Raw genomic sequence first — 18,290 nt, 5'->3', positions numbered from 1 at the left:
AGACCTGACAAGTTCAAAACCCGACTCTTGATTTTCCTGTAAATTTCCCTTCCACATTTTTGCCTATTTTGGAAATGGCAACTCCATTCTTCCAGGCATTCAAACTCGGAATTACCCTTGGCTCTCCTTTCTCTCACATCCAATCCCTCAGCAAATCCTGCAAGCTCCATCTTAAAAATGCATCCACCTTTACCACATCCACTGTGTCCACCCTGGTTGAAACCACTGCAGTTTCCATCTGGATTCCAACAATAGGCTCCTGACTGAGCTCTCTGCTGCTTCCATGCTCCTTTCACTCTGGTCTCCCTTCAACACCTAGAGTGATCGTGTGAAAAGGGTTCAGATCATATCCCTCCTTTGCCCAGTGTCCTCTGCATGCTTTACTCCATCGAGCCCTCTGTTCAAATGGCATCTTAACAGAGAGCCCTTCTCTGATCAACTTATTAAAAATTACTAATCCCTATCGACCCACTGCACTCCTTTGTCCTTACCCAACTTTGCTTTTCTTCACAGACATACTTATTTTAAATTCCATATATCAATATTTTATGGTGTTCCACAAATAGACTGAATATATATGTGTGTGTGTGTATATATATATATAATGTTGACTCCCCATAAATGCTAATGCTTTGAACACTTGCCTTTTTATATTCACTACTTTGTCCCTAGCACCTAGAAGAGTATCTTACTCAAAGTTGATCAATAAATGCTTGTTGAATCAATGAATGAAATGAATGAATAAATGACCCCACTATAAGAAGTGCCAAAATAGAACACAGAACAGGGCATGATTATCTGACTTCAGAGGAAGTCATAAGAGCAGCCTCCTTGGGAGAAAAGGATCTGACATTGAGTTGTTTGGCATAAGTTTGAGAACCACTGTCCGATAATAAAGTAGGAATTATGCCCATTGAAGCCTGAACTTAATTCCAGTTCAAATAGGCATTCTTTTCTTTGGTAAGGGGACCAGGTGTGCCTGACTTCCAAACTCCTTTCACATAAAAGATTCTGCCTTTGGATCTTCTTCCCAGTGCCTAGTAGAAATGGAGGCTTGTGACTGTCAGCACAAGCTACCTTTAATGTCCATGGTTCAGCCCACATAGAAGAGGGGCAATATGGAAAATTTGCTCAGAGAGTTTAAAGAGCACATTTGCCAAACCAGACCTGCAGGAAGTTTAATGTTGCTAGAATTGTTCTGTTCTCCTGGAATGGCTGCAACCAGTAATGTTTGAGAGAAAGGAATCACATCCATTTCCAGAGGGGGCTCTAGAGAGAGCAGGTTAATTTCAGCAGCTGCCACTAGAGGTCTGTTCACAGCTAGAAATAAGAGGCATCACTCCTATAGCTTTTTCAGGGCTCCTGGAGAGCCTGGGGGAGGGGGGTGTCTGCCCCCAGAGCACACTGAGTTCACATCACAGCTACCAGTGCCTCTGCTGTGGTCTTTTTTTATCACTCAGAAACCCCATGTTGGGCCTCCTCCCCCAAACATCATGGAAGAACAGACAACCACTTAGACGCGCTGACTGTCCTGAGCCATGGCTTGAAGGTGAAGAGATGAGGAAATGGATTCTGGTGACTAAATAAGCATTTCTACATGTAGTGGTAGCATTTGCAATTACCCAAAGCAGATCTTCTTCCTTTCATGCAGTAAATGCTTCCCTAAAGCTCTATCTAAAAATCAAGTTGTTTTCATGCAAAAGACTTGAGAGCTCACAATCTGAAGAAATACTTCGAGAATCCTGTGAGTAGTGACTTGATAACTCCGAATAATATATCTGTTTGGTAGCTTCGTGCTTCGGGGTTGCTTTAAGTGGCTCTAAGACTTGTCAGTAGATGAGTTTGAAGTATCAATCCTGTGTGCTGCAGAGTTTGGTTATGCATTATATGTAGATCCATTATGTGCTTTTTATTGAAGTAAAATTTATTTAACATAAAATTTGGCTGGGCACAGTGGTTCATGCCTTGATATGGGTTGGCTGTGTCACCACCCAAATCTCAACTTGTACTGTATCTCTCAGAATTCCCCCGTGTTGTGGCAGGGACCCAGGGGGAGGTAATTGAATCATGGGAGCCAGTTTTTCCCATGCTGGTCTGGTGATAGTGAATAAGTCTCATGAAATCTGATGGGTTTATCAGGGGTTTCCACTTTTGCTTCTTCCTCATTTTTCTCTTGCCGTCGCCATGTACGAAGTAACTTTCATCTCCCACCATGATTCTGACACCTCAGCAGCCATGTGGAACTATAAATCCAATTAAACCTCTTTTTTTTTCCCAGTCTTGGTTATGTCTTTATCAGTAGCATGAAAATGGACTAATACAGTAAATTGGTATCAGTAGAGTGGGGCGTTGCTGAAACCATCTCCAACAAATGTGGAAACGACTTTGGAACTAGGTAACAAGCAGAGGTTGGAATAGTTTGGAGGGCTCAGAAGAAAACAGGAGAATGTGGGAAAGTTTGGAACTTCCCAGAGACTTGTTGAATGGCTTTGATGAAAATGCTAGTGATATAGACATTAAGGTCCAGGCTGAGGTGGTCTCAGATGGAGATGAGGAACTTGTTGGGAACTAGAGCAAAGGTGACTCTTGTTATATTTTAGCAAAGAAAGTGGCAGCATTTTGCCACTTCCCTAGAGATTTGTGGAACTTTGAACTTGAGAGAGATGATTTAGGGTATTTGGTGGAAGAAATTTCTAAGCAGCAAAGCATTCAAGATATGACTTGGGTGCTGTTAAAGGCATTCAGTTTTATAAGGGAAGCAGAGCATAAAAGTTTGGACAATTTGCAGCCTGACTATGTGATTTAAAAAAAAAAAAGAAAAAAAAGGAAAACCCATTTTCTAGGGAGAAATTCAAGCTGGCTGCAGAAATTTGCATAAGAAGCAAGGATCCTAATGTTAAGCCCAACACTGTGGGGAAAAAATGTCTCCAGGCCATGTCAGAGACCTTCACAGCAGCCCCTCCCATCACAGGCCAGAAAACCCAGGAGGAAAAAGTAGTTTTGTGAGCTGAGCCCAGGGTCCCCATGCTATGTGCAGCCTAGGAACTTGGTGCCCTGTTTCCCAGTCACTCCAGCTGTGGCTGAAAGGGGTGGAAGCCCCAAGCCTTGAACCTTCCATGTGGTGTTGAGCCTATGGGTGACAGAGGTCAAGAACTGAGGTTTGGGAACCTCTGTCTAGATTTCAGAAGATGTATGAAAATGCCTGAATGTGCAGGCAGAAGTTTGCTGCAGGGGCAGGGGCCTCATGGAGAACCTCTGCTAGGGCAGTGCAGAAGGTAAACATGGGGTTGGAGCTTCCACATGGAGTCCCTACTGGGGCACTGCCTAATGGAGCTATGAGAAGAGGGCCACTGTACTCCAGACCCCAGAATAGTAGATCCACTGACAGCTTGCACTGTGCACCTGGAAAAGCCAGACACTCAATTCCAGCCTGTGAAAGCAGTTGGGAGGGAGGCTGTACCCTGCAAAGCCACAGGGACAGAGCTTCCCAAGACCATGGGAACCTACCTCTTGCATTAGTGTGACCTGGGTGTGAGACCTGGAGTCAAAGGAGATCATTTTGGAGCTGTAAAATTTGACTGCCCTGCTGGATTTCAGACTTGCATGGGCCCTGTAACCCCTTTGTTTTGGCCAATTTCTCCTATTTGGAATGACTGTATTTACCCAATGCCTGTACCCTCATTGTATCCAGGAGGTAACTAGCTTGGTTTCAATTTTACAGGCTCATGGGCAGAAGGGACTTGCCTTATCTCAGATGAGATTTTGGACTGTGGACTTTTGGGTTAATGCTGAATTGAGTTAAGACTTTGAGGGACTGTTGGGAAGGCATGATTGGTTTTGAAATGTGAAGACATGAGATTTGTAGCAGCCAAGGGCAGAATGATATGGTTTGGCTGTGTCCCCACCCAAATCTCAATAAGAATTTTATCTCCCAGAATTCCCCCATGTTGTGGGAGGGACCCAGGGGAGGTAATTTTATCATGGGGGCCAGTTTTTCCCATACTGGTCTCGTGATAGTGAATAAGTCTCACAAGATTGGATAGGTTTATCAGGGGTTTCCGCTTTTGGTTTTTCCTAATTTTTCTCTTGTCGCTGCCATGTAAGAAGTGGCTTTCACCTCCTGCCATGATTCTGAGGCCTCCCCAGTCATGCAAAACTGTAAGTCCAACTAAATCTTTTTTCCTTCCCAGTCTCAGCTATGTCTTTATCAGTAGCATGAAAATGGACTAATACATGCCTGTAATCCCAGCATTTTAGAAGGCTGAGGTGGGTAGATCACTGATGCTCAGGAGTTTGAGATGAGCCTGGGCATCGTGGCAAAATCCCATCACTACAAAAAAATTAGCTGAGCATGGTGGCATATGCCTGTAGTCCCAGTTACTCAGGAGGCTGAGGTTGGAGGATCGCCTGAGCCCGGGTAAGTTGAGGCTGCAGTGAGCTGTGATCTGCACTCTAGCCTGGGTGACAGAGCAAGGCCTTGTCTAAAAAAAGAAATGAAAGAAAAGAAAACATAAAATTAACCATTTTAGTGTGTACAATTCAGTGGCTTTCAGTATATTAATGGTGTTGCACAACCATCAACGCTATCTAATTCCGCTATTTAATTCTATTTTCATCACCCCAAAAATAAACCTGTACTTATCAAAAAATCACTCCACATTCCCCTTTCCCCTAGCCCCTGGAAACCACTAGTCTTACTTCCCATCTCTCTGAATTTGTCTTTTCTGGACATTTCATATAAATAACATCATACAATATGTGGCTTTTTGTATTTGACTTCTTTCACTTAGCATAAAGTCTTCAAGGTTCAGACATATTATGGTACTTATCAGAGCTTCCTTCCTCTTTATGGCTGAATAATACTTTATCACATGACTATATCCCAGTTTTTGGTTTGTTTATCTACTCATCAGTTGATGGACATTTGAGCTGTTCCCACCTCTTGTATATTAAGAATAATGTTGCTCTGAACATTTTTGTACAAGTCTTTGTTTGAACATCTCTTTTCAGTTCTTTGGCATACATACCTGCGAGTAGAATGATTATTCATTTTTGCATTCAATACTGAACGCCTACTCTCCGTGAGGCATCAGAGTACAAAGAGGAATAAGACAAAACCTGTGCCTCCCCTCAAGTAAACTTCCTCTCTGTTTTCTGCGTGCTGTTCATTTGTTCAACAAACACATGCCAGGCACCGGGAGTATATCTGCGATCAGGACAGACAAAGGTCCCAGCTGTCATGGAGCTCACAGTTGAGTGAGCAGATGGGAATGAATCAAGTAAACAGATGAAAAAAATAAGATAATTTCAGATGATGGTGCAGAAGGACTACTTTTAGCTGGATGGTCAAGGATAGCCTCTCTGAGAAGGTGACATTTGAGCTGAAGTCTGAATAACAAGGAGCCAGTCATATGAGGATCCACAGATAAAGCCATGAGGACATGGGGGGAAGAGCATTCTGGACAGAGGGAACAGCAGTTGCAAAGGCCCTTAGGAGGGGTGAATTCGGCATATTCAAAGAATAGAAAATTTGCTCTCATCCATAGCCCTCCCTTCCTGCATCCTTCCTGTGCAGCCAAAGCCTGATCTCTCACTCATGGACCTTACGCCATCTGCCACATCCTCTCTCTTCTGTATTTCTTACCTCTCTCTACCGGTTTCCTTTCAACCATAGTTAAATTAATCTACCCTTCAGCCAACAAAACTAGAACCCTTTATGGTTCTCTCTGGCCATTGCACCATCTTTTTCCTTCTCTTTACATTTGAGTTTATCAAAAGGGTAATAAACACTTGAATTACCACTTTTCTAATCTTCTTTATTCTTCAACCTTCAGCTGTGTGGCTTCAAGCCCCACAAATTCGTGGACACTATTTTCTTCAAGGTATCCTCCTGTTTGTAAAATCTAGTGGGCACTCTTTAGTCCTTACCTTAATTAACTGTTAATTATGATGGATACTCTTGAGTACTCCTGCTCTCGAAACTTTGTATTCTATGGGTATTAAACCTCACTATCTTGCTCCTCTTCCTAAGTCTTCCTTCCACATATTTTTTCTGCTGCCTGCTTATCAAATGTCAGTGTACCCAGGGCATATTTTAGCCTCTCTCTCTCTCATTCTAATCCTTCTCAAAGTGACATCAACCAAACATTCATGGTTTTAAATACCCTGCATCCTCATGATTCAATAATTTGCCTACTCACTAAAATTTATTTGTAACCACCAAATCAATACTCCTGGGCAGTGTCATGGTCATTCATGAACAAGAACAGAGCAACTAAGGTTGAACAAGGCAGTACTCCTATTTGAGCTTTTATACTGTAAACAACTATCCTTTCCATGGTCTATTTAGACTTCTGCCTTTTTTTGCATCTGTGTGCATTTTCTTGGTGATTTGGCTGTTCAAGATGGCCCTAAAGCATAGTGCTGAAGTGCTGGTTCGTGTTCCTAAGTGCCAGATGATTATGATGTTCCTTAGAGAGAAAATATATGTATGAGAAAAGCTTCAATTAGGCATAAGTTATAGTATTGTTGACCATGAGTTTAATGTTAGTGAATCAACAATATATATTAAATAAGGCATCTTTAAATGGAAACACACACAAAACAAGGTTATGCACTGATTAGTTGATAAAAATATTATGACCAAAGGCTCACAGGAACCTAACCCTATATTTCCCCTAGGAACAATGGCTCCATGTTCACTAATTCAGTGTTTTTGGTGACTCTGTAGAATATAACTACCATAAATAAAGTGAATCAACTATATGATCCAAACCATCATGTCCCTAAGGGCATTTTGTCTTCAGCCCAAACTTCACATCTTTTATAAACCCAAATATTCAGTTCTCTATTGAACAATTCTTCTCAATTGTCACAAAACACTTTATAATTAGCATGTGCAAAGCTAGAGTTGAATCTTCATCTTGCTTTCTTTCCGCAACTAATCTATTCACCCACCTAGTTTCTTTTCTCTGCTAATGACCTGACTATCTAACTAGTGATTTCAGCCACCATCCCAGAGTCCTCCTTACTGTCCCATTCCCAAATCTCTGCATCAAAGCAGTCTCCAAGTCTTCTGCATTCTTCCTTCCATGTCTTGAGTCAGTCTTCTCTGTCCCATTACTCTTGCTTCTGCCTTGCAAGAGTACTATATGCCTGCCAAACTACTATCATCCTTGGATTTCTGAAGGTCCTCCTACTTCTTCCCTTCTAATCAAGGCTTCAACTTACTGCCAGAATTATCTTTCTACCATGTCAATTCAATCCTGTTGGATTAATCCTATCATTTAAAGTCTTTACTGGCTTTATATTGCAAACAATGTCAAGTCCAAACTCCAGCCTGGCATGAAAGGACTTCCCACAGCTGGGCCCTGACTACCCCTCCTGCCACCTCTCCAGCTGATCCGCTCTAGCAGAAATAAATTTCTTTGCTGTTTCCTAAGCATTCTATAGTTGCATGTTGTTCTCTCTGCCTGGAATATCCTTCTTTCTCTGACTTGACCTTCCATTCCAATACACTGTATCCTCTTAGAATCCTTCCTATTCTTTTCCTCACTCCCACCAGACTGAATTAAATGCAGTCTTCTGTCTTCTCCAAACTTAAGTGAGTTAGCAATGACCTTTACTGTTCTGCAAGAGAGGATGGGCATATGTCTGGTTACTTCTATATCCCCAGGGATGCACCCTTCCTACAAGGTATACCCTTGGACAAAAATGTTAGCTCCTCTGAGCCTCAAATTCACTTTTGCAAAAATGAATTAGTCCTACACTCCTCAAAAAATGGGTCTTGTAAAAACAAAGTGAGTAATGCCCTAAAACAAAGACAAAAAAATTGCCCAGAATTTAGACCCCCCACCAAAAAAAAAACCACTCAAATCTTGCTAGTACTTTTGCCTCACACATTTCAGCAAGAATTCCCCTTCAACATCCAATTATGCCCGAAACAACTTCTCCCCAAGACCTCTTTATCTTCACCAACACCATCCAAATTACTCACACTCTAAACCTGTCTTTTCCCTATTTCTGCCTATATTCATTTTTTGTTCATGGAGACTTGTTGAATTTTTCTTTCATATTTCTAGCAACAACATCTTCCTGTCCATTTCCAATGCCACCTGTCCTACTTTAAGAACAAATGGACCACTCTTGTATTGTTCCTTACAATCTTCACTGGTCTTCCTGCTCCCACTTCCCCCAATCCTCTCCATTCCTCCTGATGCTTCAAGCTACAGTAACCTTCTGAAAATGCACAATAGCCATAAGCTCCCAGTGTACTCACACAGGGGTGAAATGTGTATGGGTGTGATGGTAAATAACTGAGTGTCAACTTGATTGGACTGAAGGATGCAAAGTATTTTTCCTGGGTGTGTCAGTGAGGGTGTTGCCCAAGGAGACTAATTTTTGAGTTAGTGGTCTGGAAAAGGCAGACCTACCCTCAACCTGGGTGGGCACAATATAATCAGCTGCCAGAGCAGCCAGAATAAAAGCAGGTAGAGGAACATAGAAACACCAAACTGGCTGAGTATTCCAACCTACATCTTTCTCCCATACTGAATGCTTCCTGCCCTTGAACATCAGACTCCAAATTCTTCAGCTTTTGGACTCTTAGACCTTCAACCACAGACTGATGGCAGCAGTTAGTTTCCCTGCTTTTGAGGTTTTGGGACTCAGACTGGTTTCCTTGCTTCTCAGCTTGCAGACAGCCTATTGTGGGACTTTCACCTTGTGATCGTGTGAGTCAATACTCCCTAATAAACTCCCCTTCATGTATACATCTATCCTATTAGTTCTGTTCCTCTAGAGAACCCTGACTAATACAATGGGTTAATAAATTGAAAGCAGTCCAACAAACATGACAAAAGAATGTTGCTTGATGACTTCCTAAAGCTAGAGAGATTCTGTTTTTCCATGTGTCCAGTTCAACATTTGGCCAATGTTTTGCATGAATTACAGAGAAGTTATGTCAATCAAATTGCATCCAAAAAAAAGTCAGAGGAAAAGCAAATATAATAAGTATTTTTCCAACCTTCCAGAATGCTGAGTAAGAATGAATAAAATGTTGTAATGACAAATTCACTTTTTATTCAGATTCCAAAAATCAAAATACTAGACCAGGTGCTCTTGCTTAGAAACATTAAGAGCCCTAACCAAGTCAAGCCTGTAGCTAGGACAACAGGCACACACCACCATACCCAGCTAATTTTAAAACGTTTTGTAGAGAAGGCATCTTGCTGTGTTGCCCAGGCTGGACTTAAACTTCTGGCCTTATGTGAACATATAGGGCAATATGACTACTGAAAAAAAAAAAGTGTATCCCCTGAGCATGGTGTTTCAAACTCAGGAAGTAACTGACCTATTGTTTTTAGCTCCAAGCAGACAATATCTGGAATGTGTGGGACCATATTTGAAGAGGAACACTAGCCAATTGCAGAGTATCCTTGAATGAGCAATCAAAATAAAGAAGGGTGAAGATACTAACAGTGGAACACATACAGCACCATTTATTTCAAAATGGTAGAGGAAGCCTCAGATGAATCTGTGTTATATCATTATACTAAAGGCCAATTTTGTTCAACATCAGTAAAAAGCAATCACTTGAAAGATAATATGAAGAGTCACTTTGGCTGGCTTAAACATGGCACCTCGCCCTTGCCTGTAACTCATTGCAATTGCTTCTTCATTTGGGTGAATACTCGTTCAGTTATTTTAAAAATTTAACTGAAAATATTACAAAAATTAATCCTGTTGTCAATCAGACTGCAATAAATGTTTCTATGCAAACAGAGTCAAGGCCACATTACAGCTAAAAAAGTTACCTCTGGGAGATTACTATTATTACTTTCTTACCAATGACATCCCAGCTCCATTGTGTTCTTCCTACTTCCTCAACAAGAATTTCTCAGATACCAAGTTGCTGAGTTGTCCTCATATCTTAATAACATCTAATACAAATCTGGCTCTTGTTTCTGTAGTTTTCCCTTACAATCAACTAGGCAAAACCCAAATCCTTTAATAAATCCCTCCAATGCTCTCTTACTGAGAAACCATGTGCTTTTCCTCACTGCAGCAAGATCAATAAACCTACATGTCTTTGACTGTAGGTGTGTTCCTGGCAGTCTTGTGGGCTTCAGTACATCAAATATTTATTGAGCATCTACTATGTGCTAGATACTGTACTAGGTGATGGGAGAAAGTAAGGAGTTGATTAAAGATAAGAAAATGGAGGAATCTGGGTAAATTCCAGAGCAACTTGATGACAAAAAGGGAAAAACGAAATAAGGAACTATCCCAGAGTAGCAGAAGTTGGGCCAACTGTGTACAGGGCACTTAGCCTTCCCTTATCTCCCACTGCAGGTTCCCGCTGAGTAGACACAGTCAGACTCTGTACCAAGTGGCACGGAATAGGGGTAGGCATCAGCCCCAGCTGGGAACTGTCTTTTAGACTAGGAGCCCTTAACTTGTATGGCCTTTATAGAAAAAAGATAAATTAGGTCTATTATATTCTTCTGTAGGATGTTGAGCTAAATTCACATGGGCCAGTTCCAGCTGACAATGAAGTCAAAGGACTAGGAAGAGTCACCCTACTGTAGAGAGAACTGGGTGGTCATTATGGACTATCTGCAACTGAAGGAGGAGAAAACAGATCAGCAGGCAGGTGAGATTAGAGGTCATGTGCAGAGAGCAGCAGAGATGTCTTAAGTGAGGTCATGAAGCCCTCAAGAGATAGAACAGCCTTTGTGTGCAATGATATTCCCATTCACATCTCCATGAGGTCTGGATGAACTTGGGTTCCTGTCTTGAGTGTCATGTGGCCTGTCTTTACAGTTGATATCTTTTTTGTTGAAGTAGCTCTTTTGGCCACATTACGAGCCCTAAGCAAATCAAGAAAGAACAAGAGATCTTTTCTTTTTAGGGGACCGGGTCTACTCTGTCACCGAAGCTGAAGTTCAGTCGTATATTCATGGCACACTGCAGCCTTGAATTCCTGGGCTCAAGCAGCCCGCTCGCCTTCAGCCTCCCTAGTAGCTAGGACTACAGGCACATGCCCCTATGCCCAGCTAATTTTAAAACTTTTTGTTGAGAAGGGGTGTTGCTATGTTGCCCAAGCTGGTCTTAAATTTCTGGGTTCAAGCAAACCTCCTCTCTCAGTTTCCCAAAGTGCTGGGATTATAGGTGTAAGCCACTGCACCCAGCTGAGATTTTTAAACATCACAAGACTAGTAACCTTTAAAAAAAAAAAGTTGGGGGGCGGGGCGGGGAATGAAGGGAAGTAGAGTTCACACGGCAGCCTCTGAGTTTAGCATGGAACCATCCAGGGACCAGAACAGATGATAAAGGTAGGAAGAGGTTGATGGTGGAACTAGTGACATGCTAGCTGGTATCAAGCCTTGTTGCTGCCATTGTCTTGCCTTTCAAGATGTAGCTTGGGAGTCAACTCCCTGAGGAAGCCTTCCCTGGTATCCTCCAGTCTGACATGAGAACTTTCTTCCCATGTTCTGACAACACCTTTGTTTACCCACCTCGAAGCCCTTATCACTCTGCATTCTGATTACTAAAATTATTTCTGTCTGTGTCCTCTAGCCGAATGGTTCTGAACTGGGGGGATGTTTGCCTCCCAAGGGCTACTTCACAATGTCTGGAGACATTTTGCTTGTCATAACTGGGCAAGAGGAGTTACTGCTACTGGCATCTAGTGATGCTGATAAACATCCCGCAGCACACAGGACAGCCCTCGACAGTGAAGAATTATCTGGCCAAAAATATTACTACTGCTGAATTTGAAAAACCTTGCTCTAGATCAGCACTATTCGTTTTGGTGACAATAGAAATGTTATATTATCTGTGCTGTCCAATACAGTCGCTGCTGACTACATGCAGCTACTGTGCACTTCATATGTGCAACTGAGGAGCTTTTTCTTTTTTTGAGACAGAGTCTCACTGTGTTGCCCAGGCTTGGAGTGCAGGAGTGTGATCCCAGCCCCACTGTAGCCTCAAACTCCCAGGCTCAAGTGATCCTCCCAACTCAGCCTCCCAAGCAGCTGAGACTACAGGCATGTGCCACCATGCTTGAGTAATTTTATTTTTATATTTTGTACAGATAGGATCTCCCTATGTAGCCCAGGCTGGTCTCAAACAATCCTCTTGCCTCAGCCTCCCAAAGTGCTTTAATTATTTAATTTGCATTTAATTTTAACTATAGTCATGTGCTACTTAACAAAGGCAACACATTATGAGAAATGCATCATTAGGTGATTTTGTCATTGTGAGACCATCCTAGAGTATACTTAGACCTTGATGGTACAGCCTACTGCACACACAGACTATGTAGTGTAGCCTGTAGCTACCAGACTACAAATCTGAACAGCATGTTATTGTACTTAACACTGTCAGCAACTGTAACACAGTGGTCAGCATTTGTGCATCTAAACATATCTCAACATAGAAATACACAGTAAGAATACAGTATCATGACCTTATGGAACCACTACCATATATGTGGTCCTTAATCGATGGAAACATCATTATGTAGAGCCTGGCTGTCATTTGATATTTTTTTTGAGATGAAGTCTCACTCTGTCACCCAGGCTGAAGTATAGTGGCTTGATCTCGTCTCACTACAACCTCCATCTCCCGGGTTCAAGCGATTCTCCTGCCTCAGCCTCCCAATAGCTGGGACTATAGGTACCTACCACCACACCCGGCTAATTTTTGTATTTTTTTTAGTAGAGACGAAGTTTCATCATGTTGGCCAGGCTGGCCTCAGACTCCTGACCTCAGATGATCCACCTGCCTTGGCCTCCCAAAGTGCTGAGATTACAGGCTTGAGCCACCATGTAATTTGAATTTAAATGAGCACATGTGGCTAGTGGCTACAGTGCAGATCAAGCCTCTTGTTTCTACTCCTCCCAGAGGCCACTCCTGTCTCTCAGCAGCACTTGCTATAGCTACATTTTACACTTGTGTGAGCATTTGATCGTTTATCCCCCTCAGTAGATTGAAAGTTTTCTGTGGGCAGGAATCATGCTAACTTGTTCACCTCTCTATTTTTTGTTTGTTTTTTTTCTTTTTTGGGGGTGTGGACTTTGATCTTTATTTACAGGACACTGTGAGATATGAAATTCCACAAAGAAAACCATTCAGAGGACAAGCTTCATATAGTATGTACAGTTTGGAACTGTTCAAGTATAGTCTCTGTGTAAAAAGTGCTGCAATAACAAACCATATTTAAAAAGAGTTCTTAGTAGAGAAACAGTAAGACAAACTTATACCAAACATAGTACACAACAAATTTATGCCTCAGAGCTACAATGATCTAAAAGTTAAAGGTCTCAGGAGTCCCATACTGAAATTGGAAGGTGTAGCCTTCAGAGGTAGGTTCTGGCACAATATTTTGATCTTCTTCTTCCTCTACAGAGAAATACTCAATTAAGCTTAATGAAGCCTTATACACACTCATTTTCATGGTTTTGTAGAGCTTCATTTTTGTCTAAGCTTCCACATTCTTCAGTCATCATACTAAGTTTCTCAGTTTCACCCAGTTTCTCAGCAGCCTGAAAGATATTTGAAATAGTATCCAGGGTAAGTAGAATAACCTCGCTATCTTTTGCAGTTAAGAGGTTCATCAACAGTTCTCTTATGCCACATGAATGAGGTACACAATCTGTTCAACTGCTCCACTACTGGTATAGTTGGTCACAGCCCATATGGCTTCCTTTTGTCTTAAAATCTGACTTAGCGAGAACATTGGCAAGGAATGGGACTAATCCATGATTCACAACTTGCTGTATCTGGTCCTGATGGACAGCTGTGATGTTTAACATTGTCCATGTAGCTTCCTTCTGAATGTTAGTTTTGGGGTTGGTGAGAAGACTGGGAAAAATGGTGAGTGCTCCTGCATTGATCACAACCTGTCTGTTCATCTGTACCAATATTCCCTGTAACTCTCAGTACAGGAGTCACAATTAGCAATTCAGAAGCTCCTAGAAGCTTCACAAGTTGGGGCACAACTCCTGTTTTCACAACCATGTCAATTCATTCATTTGGACCATTAGTCAGGTAGGAAAGAGCCCAGCAGATATCTGCTAACACTTCTGGATCATCATGATGTAGGAGCCGAACTCAGATAGGAAGAATTTCCTCAACAGCATCTGACGGGGGTGCAGGATTCTTGTTGCAGCAAAGATTTGAAAGTGTCCAAGTAAGACTATGTAAGTAACTACATGCTAAAGATGACATATCAGGAACTGGAAGAAGAGCCAATAGTGGCTCAACTACACGGTACTTAGTCACCAAGTCTTGGAACACTGAGCCATCACCTGCAGTCTTTCCTGGAGCTGATACAGCTTGTTCACTGATGTGAGCATGGGAAGATGCCAACAGAGAAATGAATGCTGGGATGGCACCTCCATCTACCAGCATTGGTTTGTTCTGATGTCCCAGAAGCAATGTTAGTGAGTGCCCAAGCAGATTCAACTGAATGGGACTACAATCAGTTCTGGACAAGGACATAAATTTTGGAATAAAACCAGCCCAGATTATGTTGTTTATGGGGTGGTGGCGGTGGCGGGATGGGGGGCTGTTTTTCTCTAGAAAGCAGTTTCCTGTCAGCTTGAGTAGCTTGGAGCTGACTTGACACATTGTTGCTATTTATGCCTTTGACAACGTCATCAACAGACCAATTTACAGTGTCCTGGATGTTACGGTTTTCCTGCAGCAGAGAAGTAGCATCATCAGGAAATGGGTTTATATTTCTCCTCTTCACTATCTGGTCATCCTTAGCTTTCCTCAGCTCCACATTGACTTCTATTCTGCAACGCCTCATTTCTGTACTGTCTTCCCCCTTGTTCTTGAATCTGTTAAGTCGGGCAGCTGGGTTCACCTCTCTATTTTGGATGCCTAATACAGGACCTAGTACTAGATATGTTATCAGTGTGTGAAATGTGTGAAAAGAATGCATAGCCAAAGCATGAACGGCCAGCCAGGAAGTGGGTTAGTTAGAGTTCTCCAGAGAAACAGAAGAAATGGGATATTTTACATATAGACATATACACATAATATACGTATTTTATATATTCTACACACACACACACAAACACAAACACAAACACACACACACATATATATGTATAAAGGAATTTATTATAATAAGGAGTTGACCCATGTGATTGTAGAGGCTGAGAAGCCTCCAGATCTGCAGGGTGAGATGCAAGAGAGCTGATGGTCAACTTCTAGGCTGAAGACTGGCAGGCTTGGGATCATAACGAGCCATTGTCCAGTTTGAAGAAAGTAGCCAGGTAGGAAGAAGCCTCTTTTATTTATTTGGAGGAGGGAGAGTCTTTTGTTCTATTCAGGCCTTCAACTGATTGGATGAGGCCCATCCACATTAGGGAGGGCCATCTGCTTGACTCAGTCTACAGATTTAAATGCTAATCTCATCCAAAAACACACTCACAAGAGCACCCTGAATAATGTTTGACCAAATATCTGGGCACACCATGGCCCAGACAAGTTGACACAAAACTAACCACCACAGGGGAGTGACAACTTTCCTTGCTGAGTTTGTGTTTAGGTAAAACTTTATTGTAATTAGGCAAATAGTTTAAAGGTTTTTTTTTAAAGGACTTAGGGACCCTAAATTATGTAGGCTTAGCCCTGATCTCTTTCCCTGAAGAAGACAGGAAAGAGCAAAGAAACAGCATAAATCCATTAACCCTGGTTCAGCCCATGATGCTCCTCATGGGACACTGAATTACACAGTGGCTGCTAGGGTGATGGGCTGTCATGACTTACTCAGGTCTAAAGTGGGAGTGAGAAGACCACCAGGGGCTGGGCACCATGTCCTTAAAATTCTGGACCATGAAACTCTGGGTCCCCAGTCATTTCTAGATATGGTAATTGCTAACCCTCAAACTGTCGTTTTGCACAAAAGTAAATGTGTTTTCATCAACAAGAGGGTTTGCTATTTCAAAACTGGAAAGACTCTGCTCTTCAAGCTCAGAAAGCTACCATCCTAAGTCAGCCTCTGATGCTCACGCTCTTTGTGCATGGGACCAAAAGACTGTGGCACACTCCTGCCACCTGGTGGCAACATATGAAAAGTCATGCAAAGGCTTAACCCTGAGGTTCTGATTTGGCCAAAACACAACACAGAAAGAGCATGCTTGGAGACTTGTATTAGTGAAACAAAATTATAAGTTAACTGGACAATAAGTCTGGAAAGAAACTTAGTGATTACTGAGTTCAACCATCTCAATTTCCAGATGAGGAAACTAAGGTTTAGAGATACTTTGTGACTCACTTGAAGATACATCGGAGCCATGACCTCACCTTCTCCCATCGAGTGTAATTTCCCCTTTAATCCACCTCTTTAAAACATTTCCTTACTTGGGGCAACTGAAGACTTGATTAATTCGTAGAATGGTGAGCAATTAAATATAATTGTAAAATAAACCAAAGGAACCAATTGCTGTTACGACACCTCTTTTGTAGTGAGCAAAGGTCTTTGTACAGACACTTGTTCAGAAATGACAATTCTACCAGAGATGGTTTGCAATGAACTTGCTCTTTCAATCTGAACAGAGATGGATGTGCATCAGCAAAATCAAGTAAGTGATCACTCCCCTCTATAGGAATAGGATAGCACCTTTTCATTTTCATAGATCAGATATGGACTAAAAATTGCTATGTTTTGCTAGCTGCTGTGCTAGGTGCTGGGAATACAATGAGGAGAAAACCAGAAGAGATTTTTACTTTCATGGAGCTCACAGTCTGATGGGGAAGACAGATGAGTTAAAATGCAACTACAGCTATGCATCACATAAGGACATTTCAGTCAATGAGGGACTATGTATACAACAGTGGTCCCATAAGATGATAATGGAGCTGAAAAATTCCTATCTCATGATGGCATAGCTGTTGTAATGTCATTACACAAATGTTTGTGGTGATGTTGCTGTAAACAAACCTATTGTGCTTCCAGTCACATAAAAATATATAGTAGCCAGGCACCCTGGCTCACGCCTATAATCCCAGCACTTTGGGAGGCCACGGTGGGAGGATCACTTGAGGCTAGGAGTTCGAGATCAGCCTGGCCAACATAGTGAAACAGCGTCTCTACTATAAATACAAAAATTATCCAGGAGTGGTGGTGCATGCCTGTGGTCCCAGGTACTCAGGAGGCTAAGGCACAAGAATCGCTTGAACCCAAGGGGCCGGAGGTTGCAGTGAGCTGAGATTGTGCCAGTGCACTGCAGCCTGGGCAACAAAGTGAGACTCTGTCTCAACAACAACAACAGTATGGTAATGTCCTAGGCTTTCACACTCACTCACCACTCAGCTAAGTAATATCCAGTTTTTATTTCGGTTGCAACTTCCAGTCCTGCAAACTTCATTTATGATAAGTTCCCTATATAGGTGGACCATTTTTTATTTATTTTTTATTTTTATTATTATTTTTTTTGAGACGGAGTTTTGCTCTTGTTACCCAGGCTGGAGTGCAATGGCGCGATCTCGGCTCACCGCAACCTCTGCCTCCTGGGTTCAGGCAATTCTCCTGCCTCAGCCTCCTGAGTAGCTGGGATTACAGGCACGCGCCACCATGCCCAGCTAATTTTTTTGTATTAGTAGAGACGGGGTTTCACCATGTTGACCAGGATGGTCTCGATCTCTCGACCTCGTGATCCATCCACCTCAGCCTCCCAAAGTGCTGGGATTACAGGCTTGAGCCACCGCGCCCGGCCCCATTTTTTTATTTTTTATACCACATTTTTACTATACCTTTTCTATGCCTAGATAAGTTAGATACATACATACTTACCATTGTTATAGTTGCCTACAGTGTTCAGTACAGTAACATGCAATACAGGTTTGCAGTCTAGGAGCAATAGGCTAAACCATGTAGCCTAGGTGTATAGTAGGCTGTATCATCTAGGTTTGTTTAAGTATACTCTAGGAAGTTTGCACAACAATGAAATCACATAATGACACATTTCTCAGAATGTATCTGTGTGGTAAAACTATGCATGACTGTACTGTGCAAGGTGGTAATGAGAACACTCTACGTGCGGCTAGGGATAAGAGTTGAGCTAGGACTGGAGAAGGTAGCTGTCAACAGAAACAGAATCAACTATAGTCCCTGGTACTAGACAGGGAGCAGTGTCCAATGGAGCCAAATTCCAGATGTGGTTGATGCCAGACCAGCCAAGTATACAATGGCAGCACTGCCAGACTGGAGAGTCCAGTGGGAGTGGGCATCACGAACACCCATACAGCCCACTAGGCTGCTTGGCTAT

At 42.2% G+C, this 18,290-nt stretch overlaps 1 long non-coding RNA gene and 1 pseudogene across 1 annotated transcript in view; one reads left to right on the top strand and one right to left on the bottom strand.

The window, feature by feature from the left end:
* LOC135276064 (uncharacterized) overlaps positions 1-18,290 on the top strand; it is a 191,121-nt gene that overhangs the window by 127,685 nt on the left and 45,146 nt on the right. The gene's annotated exons all lie outside the window — the stretch shown is intronic.
* LOC105708025 (importin subunit alpha-1-like) lies at positions 9,267-15,112 on the bottom strand (annotated as a pseudogene).

Source organism: Aotus nancymaae, unplaced genomic scaffold, assembly GCF_030222135.1.
Source record: "Aotus nancymaae isolate 86718 unplaced genomic scaffold, 86718_ANA_hifiasm-v0.15.2.pri h1tg000003l, whole genome shotgun sequence".
In the NCBI taxonomy this organism is placed as follows: domain Eukaryota; kingdom Metazoa; phylum Chordata; class Mammalia; order Primates; family Aotidae; genus Aotus; species Aotus nancymaae.
The sequence above is the reverse complement of the archived record's forward strand: the minus strand, read 5'-3'. Positions and strand labels throughout refer to the sequence as shown.